Here is a 12,055-nt window from a genome sequence, read left to right as displayed (position 1 = left end):
AAAAATAAATATTGTGTCAGTTTGTAAAGAACTGAGCACAAAGTAAGCAGTAGCAAAATGTGAAAATCTTATCATGAGACACACAAATATTACTTTTTACCCAGTTACACAGTTCAGTCATCAGATGTTACAACACAGAAACAGATTCAATGAATGTGGATGGGAGAATCCCATCAGCAAGATGCTTAATCTTTAAATATGAGAAACACTTAAAATGCCAGAGTGAAAGCATAAAGGGCAAGCAGATTTAGTAAATCATGCTGATTCCAGTTCTTCCTGAAAAGGTTGTAATATCATCTGCATAGCATCCAAAAGAGTAGTTATTTCTTTTTTTTAAGTGAATGCACAAAACTTTGAACCGTATGTTTGTTTTTTTTAATGTTGGAAACTGTTTTGTTCTGTGTTTAAAGAGCAATTCCCATCCAGTGCCCAACACACAGCAATGAGGTTAAATTGGTTTGGATGATATCAGCCATATGTAATTAAACCAGCAGCCCATGTCCGATCCTTTCTGTGACCATGTTAGGTGTTAAATTAAGGTCTGATTAAGAGTGTGTTGCTGCAGTTAAGGTCAAGGACTAAAGATCACAAGCTTTGTTTCATCTAATAACAATAAAGACTGTCTGGCTGCCAAATACCACAACAGCCCTTGTTCTCCTATCAGACTGCTGTCCAGCTAGAGGGATCTGATTTCACTGGTATCCCTTTTTAAACCCTACTTCTAAGAGGGTTTGTAGCTATTTCATCTGTATGAAGCAGCACTGTGTTACCCGAGGCTATACGGTACGTTCTATGTGATCAAAGCAGAAATGCAGCAGCTTCTGACGAAGAGTTATCGTGGCTGAGGGGAAAAAAATATCAAGGAAGGAGAAAAAAGATACAGCACTACAAAATACCAGGTCGTGCCACCAAAGTAAACACCCACAGGTAAGTTCATAACATGAGACCACACAATGATGGAAACTGTGCACATGTGTTTGCTTGGAACAAGTCACAGGCTTGCCCCACCAGCAGTCAGCAGGAGATGTGTCAAATGGGATAGATGAGAGATAAAAGCAGAGTGGTGAAGAGAAAAACCAGCAACTTATTTGTAGGATGAAGACAAGAATCAGTGCATAAGAGCTTCTCCCTGCATACATGTTTTCCACAAAGACAGGTCAGGAGACATTACCAGAGCAGTTGTCTGTTACAAGAGAACAAAATTCCTAGTAGCCCAACAAAGTGTTCTCACAAAACATGGCCATATTAATCTCAAATGAATACAGGGTGCTGGGACATGTTTGCTTCCTGAAAAGGAGGGTGGAGCACAGTAAGAAACCATATGGCCCCAAAATAATCTCTCACAACCACATCCTATTTTATGTTTCCATACTTGGGGTCCAATTTCAGAGTAGGTACTGATTCATTTTTCAAGTGTCATCTGAAGTGTCTTTCATTCGCTCCTAGTACTTAATAGACTATTAATAGAGCACTGTTGATACCTGGAAGGACGATTTTGCTATTCTGCGAGGCTGCATGCAGAAAACTCTTAACAGGGAGACACTAAACACACTAAAGCCACTACATATTTAGACAGTTCTTTGTGAACTGCATTGTACAGGCGAACAGAAAATCTCCTTGAGGTGTCTCGATGTTTTGCATTTCAGGATTTGAGATACAACCTGTTTCCTAACAAGCTCTGAGTGAGTCCCAAAAGATTCAATGATACTGTTCAACATGGATTAGCTTCCTACTCCTTATTGGTGCTGCTGAGCTACAGATCTCTGCAGAGCAGGCTTTGCTGTGGGAGTTCCCAGACTTCCTGGAATCTGAGTTGCATCAGAAATACAGCGAACACCACAAAATAGCCAGGTCTGAAAAATGACTTCTCCATGACAACAGAAATGTATTCACCATTGGGAGTCAGTGCCTGAACTGGAAAGCAACCTTTTACTGAACGAAGAAATTCCTGTACACCTTATTTCCCACCTATTTGTGAAAACACAATGACATTGTGTTTGAGTCTATCTTTCTAATGATAAAATGATAATGATAATATCTAATGATAATGACGTGGTAGAGTCTATCTTTCTAATGATAATGAGAAACTTCTTCTGTCACCACTTAAATTTCAGAACACCAAACTTAAAAAAAAATCCAATCAAAGTAAAAGGGCAGGTTTGGTTTGATTTGATTCACCTCCTGATCATTCTTCTTGCTAAATGTCACACGCAAATATTGTACACAGAGAACCACAGTTTTGTTTCAGTGTTAGAGACTGTGGTCAAAGCATTTAAACTCGATGGTTTCAGACTGAACGTATATATCCATATTATCTAGATGACAGTGCTAAGCAGTCCTGATTAACTGCTGCTAGTCAAAGGAAGTTGCTTTTAAAAATGATCATTAGTTTTGAAAACTGAGCCACTGTCGATAAGGTACTTTGCTACTGTTTTAGATTCCTAAGTTTAAGTACTTCAGTCTGGATCCAAATAAAATCACAGGCAAGGTTCAGTGTAGGTGGAAGGTCAGAACAGTGCAGCTCAGCCACTTGCTCTAGTACAGGAACAGGATGGTAACATCGTGTCCTGACATCTTTGGCTTCCCAAGCTGAATGTCCAGGGACCAAGCTGCAAGCAAGTGGCCTGGCAGCAGCTCTTACCATAAATCTGGAGTGAACTCAGACTCCTGCTTTTGACTCTGAAGCTGTTGATAGAAGGATTGCTTTTGAAAAGTTTCCAGCCTTGTCTTGGAGAGCTGCATTACGTTATCTCAGTATCTGCACTATTCCCTAAACTACACTTAAGCTAGTATAAGAGGGATTGTTGTACACATTATGGTAATGTCATTTATTTATTTTACGCAACTGGAAAATTTAAGGGCAACCACTTCACTTCTGTGCTGTGTAGATTAGAGTGTTTGCAGTAACACCTGCTTACTGGACAGACAGAAAAAAAAGCCCTTATATTCTTTCTTTATTGCAATTTATTATTATAGCTTGAATGGTTCCTACTGACTTCCCAAGATTAATGTTAATATTCTGATTGGAGTCTTCCCTCTAGGGTTTTATTATGGGTTTTGAACATTCGTTTCATTTAACATACACATGGGAGCAAGTCTGGTAGTTCCAAAAATATTTGTAGTTGGAAATCACAGTGATTTTTTGTTAGGCTCAGTGCCAAAGAAATCACAAATCAGAAGTCTGTTGTAGAGTAGTTCCAATTTCTTGGCATCAAAATTTCTCTTTATGTATATGCATAGTGTGATGTTTTCCCTAGCTGTATGGCACCGAAGATTTACTGAGAGATGCATTGCTTATCTATTTTTCAAGGTTTCTGGTGGAACTAGAGAGTTTGTCTAGCAGACTGGGGTTTCATAAGGATTTTATGGACTTCCTGTGTGAGCCAGAGACTGCCCGTTGGGTATGCATCTTTATCACAGCTGGTGTTTTTGAACCAAAGTGTGGAGTAGAAATTTCACCCCTGATTTTTTTGGCTGGATTGATTGTTTAGTCTAGGAACTCTCAAATAGTCTTTCTAGGTGCTGGAATTCCTCTTTTTCTTCAGTCAGCAACTGATATTGTATGGTGTACATCAGAGTCTAGATTCACATCTTAGTGAGCAAAGATTTATGTTCGTCCTAACGCTCCTTGACATTAATGAGTATTACAGACATGTATCCCCATGGATTAAGTTGAGAATATACCCCAGAGTGTGTGTGGAGTCTGTCATTAGGGCATAACACTATTAAAACCAACAGAGAAATTCCAAGAGTAAGAAAGCAATTGGATCTCTTCCCTTCTCTCCACTGGAGCACATGTAAGAGATACACTTTAAATCTTCTCATATTTCCAGCCCTCTCACACCAATTCCTGCATTCATTTTTCGTTGTTAATGACTTCAAAGAAGAACTGATTGCCACTTTTAAGACATTTCCCATAACAACATTATGGGAAATATTTTGCTGGCAGATAATGTTTCTGTTAGCTCTGTAGTGCTCTCTCATTAAGGAACTTCTATATAGCTGGGGAGAGACTATTTTTTTTCCTCAACTAGCTCTTTCAGGGATTGGATCAATACAATGGGATGACCCTGTACCCTCCATTATCTAGGGGTTGTGACTCCTCAATGAAACCTTATGGATCCTACGGGATGTACCAGAGACCATGGCGCAGACACACATGATAGCAGTGCATCAGCTACTGAAAGGATATCCCAACTCTGGCTGCAGTCTGGTTTCTGCAGACCTGTGTGGACAGGTTTGCTCTCCACTGCCCATTGCTCCAGGTTTTGGGTATATTTCAATTGCAGGGCTCCATGGGCACATATATTTTCTGTACATCTTGGGGACAATTCAACTGCAAGCCAGATAAACGATACACAAAAGATAGTCCTCAGGATGTAATTTCAGCCTCCCTTAAAGCCCCATGTAAAACTGACCTGTGAGAGGGACTCGGTGCAGAATTACCATACCCCTATGCCCCCATGACCCACCGTCTACAACAAACAACTCTGGAGTCAGGATTCTTGGTTGTTCTTCACAATGTCATAGCCATACAGTGGGGATAATTACTGTGTGTCTGGTTGATAGGAGTTTTCTGGGATGACTATTGTCGTACATGAGATTTATTAGCCTTGTGTAATCCTGCCTATATCAGCTAACTGCAACATGGAAATAAAAACTTTATGTTTTCCCTCAGAGCCACTTGAGATCTTTCAGAGAAAATTTTCATAGGAGAATTCTGATTTATCTAATTTGAAAGTAATGGTTCCTGGAACAGCCACTTCCCTTGAAACACACCCACTTCTCCCTAATAAAAGAGCGATAACAATACTAACAGAGATTTCTAAAATACTTTGAGATCTCTGAATATAAAGGGCTGTCTGTAAAGTGTTTAGAAAACTTCACAAAAAGGTGCTACATAAATGCATATTTATTGCAGTGCTGACATTCTTGTGGCAGCTCTGAATGCAGAATCAAAAGCAGAGGGGGCAGAATGTAAGTCAGAATAAGAAACTGTCAGCCGTTAGCCTGTATATTAAACTGCTTTGAAATGTTGCAGACATTCAGAGAATCTAATTTGCCAATATTGTATGTGCTACAGTAATTACACCAATCTGGAATATAAATTTTCTTCCCCCCTTCCGAAAGAAGGCAAAGCTCTTAGGGATATATACAAATGAAGCTCTAATCCTACAAACTTTAATGCATGCACCTAATGTTAGGCAGCATAGTTGTCCCACTGATTTTAATAGCTCCACTCAGATGCATGTGTGGAAGTGTTTGCATGATTAGAAGTTAATACTAATAAATGCACATTTCATACAAGATCTCTGTGTAAACAATCTATTTCTGCATGCAAGTGATGACTTTATTGCTTTTCTGTAATTCTATGTAGTGGCTTTGTGAAGAAGTCTTATATTTTCTAAAGCAGTAAAATGTTTCTGATAGTGTTTTTCATTGCTAGCTCTTTGGGGACTAATTAAAAGAAATATCTGTTAAATTTATTCATTGCTTGGTTCCTTGATAGCAAGAGGCACCTGGTGTAAACATTAAAAAGAAAAGCAGGCAGCAGCCAGCAGCCAGACCTCATCAAATATTAGATGCATTAGGACATTTTATTTATAAATATGAAATTGTTTTTAATGACTTCAAAAGGAGGAAATGCCGGGAAGAGTATAATATGCGCAAGCTCAGTAAAGCTGTCATGAAAATGCCTAAACCCACAAAAATCTAGAAATTGTACTTGCTCCCCCCTTCTCCTCAAATAGCAAGCGGCAATTCCAGCTGCAATTGCAAAAATGTACATAAAGAACTCCAGGACTAACCAAAACAAGCAACAGATGAGATGGAGCATCGAAGAGCATGTCTACACAGAAAGCACCATCAGTGGTTGATCAGAAAATAGCTCATTTATACTGACTTGACTGGTTCAGTGAAACAAATCCTGAATTTTGACCCCTATGATTTAACGCAAAATGCTTAATGATGAGAAATCCATCCTTCTTTTGGGACAACATTTAAGCAAGGCACTTAACATTACGCATATGCTTTACATTCAGTTGACTTTACTTTTAAAAATGCTTAGCAGTGTTTTATTCTGTTCCTTTTACAGGCTTCAATAAATCAGTAATGAATAGTCACTCAATACTTTATAACTAAGCATGCATTCAGCACTGTCCCAAATAAAGACGCAATAAATTCATGATCAATAGACTAAAAATACATGAGAGGGATAACAATAATTGTCCAGAAAAAGCTCTCTCTCCGTGAGGAAAAAATCTATCCCAAAAGTAGATTTCATCTTAAGGCACCTTATTGTAACAAGGCATATTCATTCACACTAATTTGAGAGGTATTTCACATGAGTAAATTTAATGTTAGTAAGATGGTTGTCCAGTTTTAGTGGGATGAACTACAGCATTTAAAAAATTTAAAAAGTTGAAGTTTTGAGCCAGGTGTAGTATATGTAACTGTTTACAATAAGGTAGAAAGATTTGTGTTACAAGAAGAACTCTTATTCACTACTACTCAGAGACTTAGGAAAAGTGCTAAGCAAAAAGGAATTTTGACCCAAAATGATTAAAGTAAAAGCTGATCTTAATAAAACAAGAATGAGGACTTCATTCCAAGGTAACCTATGATGTCAAAAGCTGAGACAAGCCACAGACTGTATCAAGTCTATAAAGGACTTTACTACTTAATTTGATCTCTTCTAAGAGACAACTTGGACACAATCGTCCATGCACAATGGAGTAATTGCTTTAATCCTGGTTGGGATGAAAAACCTTCCAGCAATTGTCCTCCTCCTTGCATGTAGCAGAGAACAGTATCTAGATAAGCTGAGTGAGGAAGGTAGGTAGAAGTTGCCCCATCCATTTTGAAGCCTCTTGCATTTTCCCAGTTTCAGCACTGTACAGTCTGATCTTGTGGGCAGTGGATGCAACTACATGACCATAGTGGAGCAGAGAAAGTAGGAGACCTGATGCAAGTTTTCTCTAGATAAAGAACATTTCTTTGCTCTGCCCTGAAGAGGCTTTCACACTGTGCCATTAGAAACTACAGGTCCATGCATGGAAGTCTTGGGCTACCTATGACCCATAATATTATAAGGACGGTTTTAGCTCATGCTGTTGTTATTGAAGGAGGAAGGAGCACAAATGCAGGTGCTGTTAGCAGCTAGCACACTTTAACTGTTTTGGATGTGTTTCACCTGTAAACCTACTCTGGACGTAACCTATTCATGATCAATAGACTAACAATACAAGAGAGGAAAAACAATAATTGACCCATCATGGTAATCAAGCTGCTGTCTTTGGCATGTAAAGGAGGAACATTCTTCACATAGACAGCAGGGCTGACTCTCCACTCACAGCAGGGCTATAAAAGAACTGGGCTTTTGTAGACTAAGGAATGGTGTTTTGTGGCCTCCTAAAATACCATAGGTGTGATCTTCTCAAAGGGTCATTTCCCAATTTTAAAGAAGCAGAGTTTTATTGACTTTAATCACATCTGAGGGGCCTCATTTCTAGGGCAGGAACTTTTCCTCATGCCCTTGCAAACAAAATAAACAGACATCAGTTTTCCATCCTGCCCTGACCTTTGGAAGATGTCATCTCTGCCAGTACTGCACTCTCTGGCCCTGGAGAGACTTACCAGTTCAGTCCTGGCTCTAAGGGAACTGAGCCACCTACAGAATCACCATCACATTTCCTGCAGGCTAACACCTGTGTTTTCCTTGGAGGTCACCCCCACCCAAGAACTAACCAGGTCTGACCCTGTTTAACTTAGGAGATCCAGACCTCCAAAATCAAATATGAAACATACCACAAAGCCTCAGAGGAGTCTGAGAATAAGGAACCACAGCCAGGGAACACAGTTCCAGCCCAGAACTGCTGCTTGCAAGACACAAGTACAGTATGCTGCAGCATGAATTCTCCATTCCAGGCTTTAAGAGACTTCAGGACCTTGCTAGGTTTAGGATGAGAACAGGTCCAGACAAGGGGGAGCAGCAGAGACTGTAACTTACAAAATGACTCATTCCTACAAGTCCTATATGTGAGGCTTCTGCTTCCACCAAGCCAGGTGACATTTAAACACAAAAATATTTAACCTGCTTTTTACAAGGATGTGCATCACTGACTATGATAAAATACAGGGATGTGGGAGAGTCAGGATGCAGCTTTTTCAGTGCAACTCCATATAAAGAAAAAAAAGGCAATAAAAAGGAGGTCTTGACATAAGGAAAACATCCCAATGAAATCCTGCCTTCTAATCTCAGCCACAATCTCTCTTCTCATCATCTTCCCTGCTTTTTAATCCTCTGCTGCGTTTAAGTATTTTATACTCATTCACTTTATCAACTTCACCTGTCTCAAAAGTCAATAAAAGCAGAGGACACAGTTTTAAAATACAGGCAAATGAACTGAGGCATCGAACTTCTCAACTTCTCCAGAGGCGCTGACTACTCACAACTGTCAGTAACTTCAAAGCAAATCAGACTAATTGCCATTGAACAACCTGAAGAAAGACTGTCCTGCATTTTTACTAATGCCTCTGCTACGTGAAAGGCTCTCATGGAAGAATACTTTTTTCAGACTTTCTCCTGTTGCCACTTTTTTCCTGACATTCATAATTAAACCATCAAGAGATTCGGTGTCCCACCACATGGGACATGTATGCGAGCTTCCAAAACACTCTAAGAAGAAGGAAGAGATTGCTAAGTGTACAGAGAGACAGGAAAAGCTAATCATGTCATCGCTTAAGACAACTTGTTGATAGAGGAAGTTTACAGCTGTCATTAGTGAAATGGAGAAGAGGGCCACTAACAAACTCACACCAGTGACAGCTATAGATCAGGAAAAAAATCTCAACACATGGTAGCATTTTACTGCTGAACTGTTGGCCTGAAATTCTATTAATATTTATCTAATGTGCTGATCTTTAACATTTGGATTGCTGCAGGTAGCAAATAGTCAAACCAGCCTGAGGCCTTCACAAGATAAGTGGCCAGAGTCAGACTAAAGTTTAGCAAGTCCTCCTACCAATAGTCCAAAGGCATCTGGAGCTAAAGTGGTCAATCAACTTATACCTCCTTGGTTTGAGCTATCTGGATTCTTTGGCAGCTGCTGAAGACAATGGGGAGAGCAGGGTGCTCTAGATGTGGTATGCATATATCCTACATATAGTTTATGAATTTGGTCAGTGTCTTTGATAGATAGAACAGCTTGATCTTGCCTCTGTTTTTCAAGCTCCCAAGGAGTACTCTGCCACCACCATTGCTACTCATCACTGCATACGGAGTTGAAAGAGTTAACTATGAGCACACTGGGGCTAATATCTTTGAAACATACCGGTTCGAAGCCTTGCTCCTCCTTGGCAAGACACGTTTTTAATAGGAAGGTACACACTATTTTCTCTTTTCAGTGTCTCTGAAGAGGAAGAAGGTTCTCTTCTCTCTTGAGACAGTTTCACAGTAGCCTAGCTCCTGTGACCTTAATGAAGCTATCCTCACACTGTCTCTAGAAGGAAAGAAGATTCAGAGCCACAAGGAACTTAAGAAATAATGCTGCATATTAGATCTGCAGCACTAGTCTGCTGTGTGATGGTCAGAAGACTGACCTCTCTCGAGCTGTTTTTTTCATGAGTCTTTGAGTAGACTGAATCTGGAAATGGTGACAGCAGGCAGTGCTGGCATACCAGCCAGTGCCTAGCATACCAGATTATAATACTGGTTGGAATCTTAGATACTATGATATACCTAGAGAGAACAATTTCAGTTGATTTTTCAAGGTAAAATTCCCATTGCTGTGCACATGTTAAGCTACAGATTGCTTTTTTAGAATCTCTTTTCTTTGATTGAGTTCAAGCTCTTTCTTTGGAATAGCACTTCAGTTTTCTTTCTTTAATTTAGATAAGGTTTGAATCATGTATTTTACCGCATTCATTTTTCTTTGGTTTTCTTTTGCATGAAGAACCTGTTGGCTTTCTGTCCTACAATACCATACATCACTCCTAATACGATCCTAGCAACCTACCTAGTTACATCCAAAAAAGTTTTTGTCAGTTTGCCTCCTGGCCTGAAGTGCTGCTTAGATCTCTCTTGCTGCAAGAAGCCTTCCTCTCTCCTGCTATTCGTCATAGCAATTTCACATGCTCTCTTCAGCTGTTCTCTCCATGGGCTGGTGAAGCTGGTATGGTTATTATCCTCTTTATCCTGTACAAAGTTTAAAAAGAAAAGTTATTTATGGCTAACACTGGAGACCACCCATATAGCGAGAAAAATTGAGAAAAAACAGTTGTTTTCATGCTTAGGGCAGTTATAAGCATACATAGCTTGGATTAGGCAGTCCTTCCCATTTGACTTCTGTTCCTCAGTAAATATTTGTAACTTTTCTGATACAGCAATGCTGGATTTCTCAGCTGGGTTTCCATGCGGACAGTAAGCTGTGGGACTGGAGTATGGGATCTCATTCTATAGTGAGCTTTCTTGAATAGTCATTTGTTCTATTCTTTATCTTGGTCATGAAAAAATCTGCTCAGGAATCAAATGGCAGAACAAAGTCTCTAAATACAGCTGCTTTGGCTGTATTATTGGTTGCTTGTGAGGCCCATGGCAATAAGTGATAAGGGCTCAAAGGCATTACAACTTTTTTTATTGTGACCTAAATGCAGGCAATTTATGTATAGAAAATGGCAACATTGCAACGCTTTTTGAAAAAATATTATATGATTTCTATTTAACACACATTATCTTTGTTTCAGTCTTGTTTTACTCATGAGCAAAACATATAATTTGTTTATGTCTGCCCTGTCTATGTGTACTGGAAACTTCTGAGGACAGCCACTGCATACAGGGATAGTTAAGTGTTATGCCCATGTAAACAAGCACAAGCAATAATAACCTGAAGGAGGGAGTAGTGTAAGTACATGCCCATGGTTGGCCCGCGTGGGGCTTTGAAGTACATGGAGTTGAGATGTAGCTCAAGACAGCCCTCATGTCAGGATAAATTGTGTGACCAGCGAAAGGACAATTCTGGTGCAGAGCTGCTGGCTGATCAGAATTCCAGCTGGGTAAAGATGCTTGCGCTGAGGTAAGCGTCACTGGCTTGCCTCTGACCCAGCTTTCCATTTAGCTGAACACATTTTGCAATGGGACACCCAGAGAATTGTCACCATCTGTCACCTGTAAATTACTTTCCAAATACCTGCATACACTTTCGGTGCACATTACCTGCATTCTACGACTAAGCTACAGGAAGGTTTGATTCTTGGCTCAGAGGCCAAGACTGCTGGCCATTTCTAAGTTCGCTAGTTTGCAATCACTAGTTTCTTCCCAACAGAAAAAGAATTCCCTAAGAGGAAAGAGACATAGGAAGATAAGGATGACTTCAAACTTCAGTTTTACAGCTTTTTTCCTTTCTGAACTAACAACCCTTAACACATGCCTTTTGCCCACAGAACTCAAAGTGCTTTACAAAGGCAACAAATGTCATTGACACCACTTTACAGCTAGGGAAACAGGGGCACAAAGGGCAAAGTTATTTGTCTGAGAACCCTTCAATAGACCAACAGCACAGGTAGGAATATGAACAGTAATCTGGTGACTGGGAAACCTGCCCCACCTACATGCTGCCTATAGTGGTCACATTTCTAATGCCAATAAAAGCTTTGTTTAGCATTCTTTGTCTTTCTGCTAGGGACAAACTCATGCAAGAGCTGTTTAGACTTCACTGACACCCTTATCTCTTCTTCCCCTCCCTTCTCAACATACACATTCCCAGTTAGTCTTCATCTGACAGTAAAAGTCCCTTTGGGATGGACTTATGGGTTATATTACTAAGGTTTCTTTTTCCAGGCCTCTTCCTTATGGTATTGGCTCTGGTATTTAAGAGATAAATTTTATGTTTTGTGCAAAGCAGGAATATTAGGCACGTGGGAGGTTCAATGTGTTCCATAGGTAATTGCGACAACATCTTCTATATAAAGATTATTTCAAAACTGCACTCAGTGCAAGTTGCAGTTGAATGCACTATTTAAATGCAGCCTTGGCTTTTTTGCAATTTCCTGCCCAGAA

Source organism: Phaethon aethereus (assembly GCF_964289735.1).
Source record: "Phaethon aethereus genome assembly, chromosome: 19".
Lineage (NCBI taxonomy): Eukaryota > Metazoa > Chordata > Aves > Phaethontiformes > Phaethontidae > Phaethon > Phaethon aethereus.
Note: the sequence above shows the minus strand (reverse complement) of the source record.